Genomic DNA, 6337 nt, shown 5'->3' on the forward strand with positions numbered 1-6337 from the left:
TGCTAGCACTGTGATAATCCCCGGAGGTGGGCAGTTAGGAACTGAAAATAATCCTAGTACTTTATCTCATAGAAATCTTCCCAGAAGAGCAAACGTCAAGCAGATATTTGTCAGAGGACACAAGTATTCACAAAGCAGAGGGACCAGTGGGTCAGTAGTTGTTTGAGGAGCTTCCTGGGAGAAACATCATTGGGACTGAGGGTTGAGGGAGGTGTAGGTTCAAATGGTGGAGGGGGAGCAGAGGCGTTGCCTGGTGTCGAGCTTCTAACACGCTGGGTGCTTTATACACGTGGCTTAATCCTCACAACACTAAGGAGATAAAAATGATGATCTTGGTGGCGTGACTACTGACAACGTGCCTCGTACAGTGCTAGATATTTAAGATACAAAGATGAATCAACCTGATACCAAGGGAACACTCTAAGAGCCAAGACTAGTAGGAATTAGGTCAGAAGTGGAGGAAAGAGAAGAAAAGTAAGAATCAAGACAACGCTGCTCCAGGCAGAGGGGGTAACGCAAGAGCACAAGCTATGGAGGCCAGTTGTGAAACACGAGGGTGTGTACAGGGACAGTACAAAGTCAAAGCTGTCATCAGAGTTTTTTTTAGCTTTGTCTGAGGGGAAAATTTCAAGCATAGACACAATGATCCAGTCTAGTGTAAGGAACCCAGATGGATTCAACATCTGTCTTCAACCATCATCAGAGCATGGCGGCCAACTCTTGTGTTCTCCGTATCTCGTTCACTTTCTCCAGCTTTTCTATTTTGAAGCCAATATCAGGTATCTTTTGATCAATTTGTGAATATTTCCCCAGATGTTTTTAGAAGGTAAGGGCTGTATCCACCAGAACTCTAATACCATTAACCCATCTAAAAAAATCAACAATTATTACTTGATATCACAAATTTCTCATCAGCGTTTCAATTTCTCATATTATTTTACAGCTTTTTATATTAGTTGGCATTATTTATTTATTTATTTATTTATTTATTTATTTATTTATTTATGTATTTTAAACATGGAACGCTTCACGAATTTGCGTGTCATCTTTGCGCAGGGGCCATGCTAATCTTCTCTGTATCGTTCCGATTTTAGTATATGTGCTGCCGAAGCGAGCGCTATTAGTTGGTTTTAATCAAAACCTAAGAAAGGTGCAAACATTGCAGGTGGACGTCCCTAACCTGAAGTTTTAGTTTGCAGTGATCCTCGCCGTCCTGTGCTCCATGTCCCCCGCAGCACCCCCGGCCCGACACTGTCGGATCGGGCAGCAGTGGGGGCGTCTGTACAGATTTCCCAGTGGAGTTACTGCCCCAAACCTGCAGAGGAAAACAGGGCTATCGATGGAGATGCTGAGCGGCCATGCAGACAGAGGCCTGGGCCGGGAGGAGCCAGGTCCCTCGGTCGGTACCAGGAGCCAGAGGTCGGGCAATTTCCATCCATCCCCGTGAGAGCACATGCTGATGGCTGAGAAGTCGAGACTTCCCCACCCGGTGCTTTGTGACCCCGGAACTTAACCCCAAATCAAAGCCAAAATCAAAGCCAGCGGAGGTGAGGGAGCAACCCTGAGCCAGATGCCAGGGGCTGGGGGGAGTGGGGAATGCCCTGAATTGATTACTTAATGGGAAGTGTTTAAAAGTTAATTTCCTTGAGCAAAAAGGGGCGCTGGAGGCAGAAAGACACGGTGATACTTTGCGGACATCAGAATCTGTCGGAAGCCTGGTGTAGCTGCTGCAGGTGCCGAGGCTCTGGGGTTGCTGGCCCAGGAAAGCAACGTGCTTAAATGTTCATTTGGGTCGCATCCGTGTCCTGAAGTGTAACCCACCTTCTCGGAGTTGCGGCCCCTCAGGATAAGGTTGAAAACGGCCTTTCTAGACGGAATCGACCGCTAAGCTGAGGCCCGCTGACCCATCTTTCCTTCTCTCCCCACACTTGCCTTGAGCTCCTCTCGCACGTTTTTCTCTCCCATCTTTTGTCCTTTGCAGGACTTTCTTTAAAACTCTTGTAAGTCTTGGATCTCTTCTAATGTTTTTCTAACGATAAGGTTTCTGGGCGAGGGGTCGGTAGCTGAGAGGAGGTTGACAAAGACCACACGGCGCAGGTCCACGTGCACGAGCATCCGTGTGACCACCAGCCGTTGTTCTCGAAGCGGACGGCAACCTGCAGGACTGGGTGCTTCTTTTGTTGCCCTCAGATTCCCAAGGAGTCAGCCAGACGAATACTCGGGTGCCCTCTGTAGTCTTCCCCTCTTGCCAAAACTGCAGCCAGAATAAACCAACAATGAAATGGAAAGGCAAGGCCACTATGTTTTTCTGAAGCTCCAAATTGCTGTTCCAGATTTAGCTCTGATGTTTCCAGCTCCTGCTCCCTAACCACAACCACGTCGTCCTTTACTGTCCCAGACCACAAGAGAGAAGGCCCGGAATTTCCCACCCTCTCTTCTCACCTGGAAGTTCTCCTAACCTCCAAGAGACCCGCTCATGTCCCATCCTGGGTAAGGCCTCTTCTGTGGATCCAGCCAACCCCCTGCCCCACCGTCGGGACCGGTATCTGCAGCCCCTCCTTCCTCCTACACCCAGTACCCTTTGGTCTAGCCACCAGCTTGGCATTTGAGATTAATTGCAATGACAAATTTATGAGTCTGTATCCTTTGTGGAATGTACTTTCCTTGAAAGAACATGAGGCCTACGTCTACTCTTTATTTTCCCTAGTGTCTAGGAGATGGGCAAAATGATCTCTAAAAGGGCAGATGGAAACTGTAGAATCAAAAGCAAATAAAACAATATTTTGGTGACCCGGGCTCTGCTAAGGTGGTGGCTTGAGTAGTCCTACTGTGTTCACCCCCGACAGGGAAGTTCGTCACAGAAATAAACAAGCTGCTAGCGTTCAGACCTGAGCTTCATTATCAGGTCCAAATTAATTCCCAATGTTCAGGCAAATGTGGAACGTGGCCCTCTGACAACTCATACCAGGCTTGCTTATGTAAATATTTTTCTGCGAGTTTTATGGGTCTGAGTTGGGGTCTGACTTCCAATGTCAGCAGAGAACCCTGATGGGAGTATAACGTTCCCAGCAGGCTTCAGTTGAATATTTATGAGTAGTCTCTGTAGTCTCTGCCTTCTATTGTTCCTGGAAGACTTCTATTATTTAGACAGTAATTAATCATATTCCAAGGGAAAATGCATGGAGCCAAGCCCCATAGTGAGGTTTCTGATGGCTTTTTCTTCCCAGATGAGCAAAATAATAACAGCAACCAAAAAGTTTCCCAAAGAATTGCTTATCTCCTATGTCAATCTGTGCACAATTCCACGGGGCCCCGTAGAATTCCATTGCCAAGCAGCCAGTCCTGGAAAAACACAGGTCAGGAATGAGTCTCCTGCTGTTAGATTTTGCTGATTGTTGGCACACCCGTTCTTTGGAGTTCACGGTTTAGGCCAGACGCGGAGGCCTAGAATTCCATCTCACACTTGCTTCTGCTAGGGGTAGCAAAGCTCTTCTAATTATCCAACACAGGAATGAGAAAGAGTCCTGGGGTCTCAGAAGTTAACATGTGGGAGGGCCCACTCTGTGCTTTATCTATGTGAATTGACAGGCATTACCTATCAGACATTGGATGTAGTGTAAGTCATCTATATTAAACGGTAGGCATATTCCCCCAGTTTATTCCCTTACAGATAAAACAAGAGCTCATCTGTTTGTTGTTGATGATTAACAAATCATCCCCAAATTCAGTGGCTTAAAAGAATGAGCGTTTACCACTGCCTGTGGGTCTCGTGGCCACATGGGCACTCCTTCCAAAGTCTGGGGAGCTCACTCAGGCCCCCGTCATTAGCTCCGGGTCTGCTGGGTACCTGGTGCTGTGGATCGAGGCTAGGGCCTGTTGTGTACCTTGTACCTCAACTGGGACAGTTGGGCTGACTCAGCTGTGCTTCATGTGGACTCTCATTTCTGGCCATTTTGACAACCAGTGTCCTCAGTCTGGCCTTGGCAGAGGTCAGAGAAAACAGAAAGACGCATGGTCTCTGGAGGTCTAGGCCTGAACCTATTTCATTTTAACTTTCCTGCATTTTCTGGTGTTTTGGTGGTGGCGTTTCCTTTTTGTTTTTTTGCCCAAGTCGATCTCAAGACTATTTTAGAGTTAAGAAGTTGGGAACTATATTCTTCCCCTTGATGGAAGTTGCTATAACATCACATTGCAAGGAGGGTGGGCAGAGGGAGGGCATCCAAGTATCACTCTCAGATGTGTTCTTAGTAGTGATGGGGAGTACTCGAAGAAAGGCTTTGCATCTCAACAGAGAAAGGTCACGAGGCACTGCATCTGTGGTAGGAAGGACATCGTTGTCCCAAGTTAAAGTAAATTGATCACAGACATCTCTGGAGGAGAGTGAGATAAATAAGGTTTGCTCACCATTGATTCCAGAGAGGATGGTGTTGAGCGAGACGGCGCGGAGGACAGCGTGGGTGATCCTGGAGCACAGATTGTGCAAGACGACAGTTAGGAGGACAGCGTGGGTGATCCTGGAGCACAGATTGTGCAAGACAACAGTTAGGGATGCCAGTTTGTAGTAAATACAAACAGCTATTGCGTCTCACGTGCTTGTTAGTTGTCCGTGATTTTGCTTGGCTGTAGCAACAGGAATGGTAAAAGCTGACATTCACTGAGTGTTTAACATGCCCCCGGCATGGTGTTTGGTGTTCTAGAAACCCCTCTTCTTATTTTAGCCCCTTGGCAACTCTGTGACTTTGGTACTCTCATTTCTACCTTGTAATTGAGCATAGAAGACTTAGACATTATAAAGGAAAGGTGGAGAACTGAGTGGGAAAAATTAGAGAGGGAGACAAACCGTGAGAGACTCCTAACTCTGGGAAACAAAGGGCCATGGAAGGGGAGGCGGGTGGGGGGATGGGGTAACTGGGTGACGGGCGATGAGGATGGCACTTGATGGGATGAGCACCGGGTGTTATACTATATGCTGGCAAATTGAATTTAAATTTAAAAAAATATATAAAAAGAAGAAAAGAAATGGGAAGCACTCAGTCTTGAGGTCATGCACCTCATTGTCGGGGGACAGAATTGGTTTCCAGAGGCAGCCCTCTCACTCAGTACACAGGGTCTCCTGTTGTTGGTGTGTTACTTCAGGCTCTTAGGGCTACAGGTATCACATCAAGCTATGTTAAGTGCATAAGAAGGAAGGTGGATTTGTGACAAGGATACAGGCAGGTGCTCAGGGTGTCCTACTGGGACTCAGAATGTTCTCTCCATCCTCTTGCATTGACATGTTTCCCTTCCAGAAGGCTCGCTTTGCTGGGTTCCCACACATCAGTGTCCTGGCAGCAACTATTTTCATTTACTCTCTTCGAAGAGGATTTAAGTTGATGTGGGAATCTGTTAATTCCTAAGGCCAATTCCTAGAGAAGAACTCTGATTGGAAAAAAAAAATTGATCAAGGACTTTCATCAGGCGAATCGACTGAAGCCAGGGGCCTGTACCAATTGTAAAAATATCTCCTCTCATTTGACCACTGAGACCTGGAGCAGCTAGAGAGGCAGGTCCCTGAAAAGTGGGTTAGGGGAATCAGAGAGAACCGTAGACGTACCTTCTACATGATGTCTAATTTCTGTGCTCCCTGACAGCTGGGTAGTTTGCCCCGTGTTTTATTTAATTTTTTTTTTTTTTAGAATATTCTCTACACTCAGTATGGATCTTTAACTCATGACCCTGAGATCAAGAGTCTCATGCTCCCCTGACTCAGTCAGCCAGGTGCCCCTATCTTGCATTTTCAACATGGGGATAAACAGGTATATAAAAAAAACGCTCAACATCACTCATCATCAGGGAAATACAAATTAAAACCACAGGACATGATGTCACCTTACAGCTGTCAGGATGACTATTATAAAAAAAAAACATAAAACCAAACAAAATAAGACAGTAAGTGTTAGCAAGAACATGAGAACTTGGAACCCTCACGCCCTCTTGGGGGGGAATGGTAAATGGCGTAGGCACTGTGGAAAACAGTAAGGAGGTTCCTCAAAGAATTAAAAATAGAACTACCCTATGATCTAGCAATCTCAGTTCTGGATATTTATCCAAAAGGAGTTGAGATCAGGATCTCCCCGAGATATTACCCCTCCATTCAGTGTTACTAGCACTTCATCGTGGTGCTATTCACAATAGTCAAGATATGGATACAACCGAGTGGCCACCCACAGATGAACAGATTAAGAAAACACGGCCTATACACACAGTGGTTCATGCATGGTATCCAGCCTTAAAAATGGCAATCCTGTCCCAAAATGGGACAACATGAGTGACCTGGAGCACATTTTGAAACAAGCCA

General features: G+C 46.3%; 1 non-coding gene across 1 annotated transcript; it reads right to left on the reverse strand.

Annotated features, from left to right (window-relative positions):
- Positions 1–1011: 1011 nt before the first annotated feature.
- On the reverse strand, positions 1012–1118 carry LOC129511207 (U6 spliceosomal RNA). The gene has a single exon (XR_008664765.1). It is a non-coding gene; the product is annotated as a U6 spliceosomal RNA (small nuclear RNA).
- Positions 1119–6337: the final 5219 nt, after the last annotated feature.

Source organism: Nyctereutes procyonoides, unplaced genomic scaffold (assembly GCF_905146905.1).
Source record: "Nyctereutes procyonoides isolate TBG_1078 unplaced genomic scaffold, NYPRO_anot_genome, whole genome shotgun sequence".
NCBI lineage: Eukaryota > Metazoa > Chordata > Mammalia > Carnivora > Canidae > Nyctereutes > Nyctereutes procyonoides.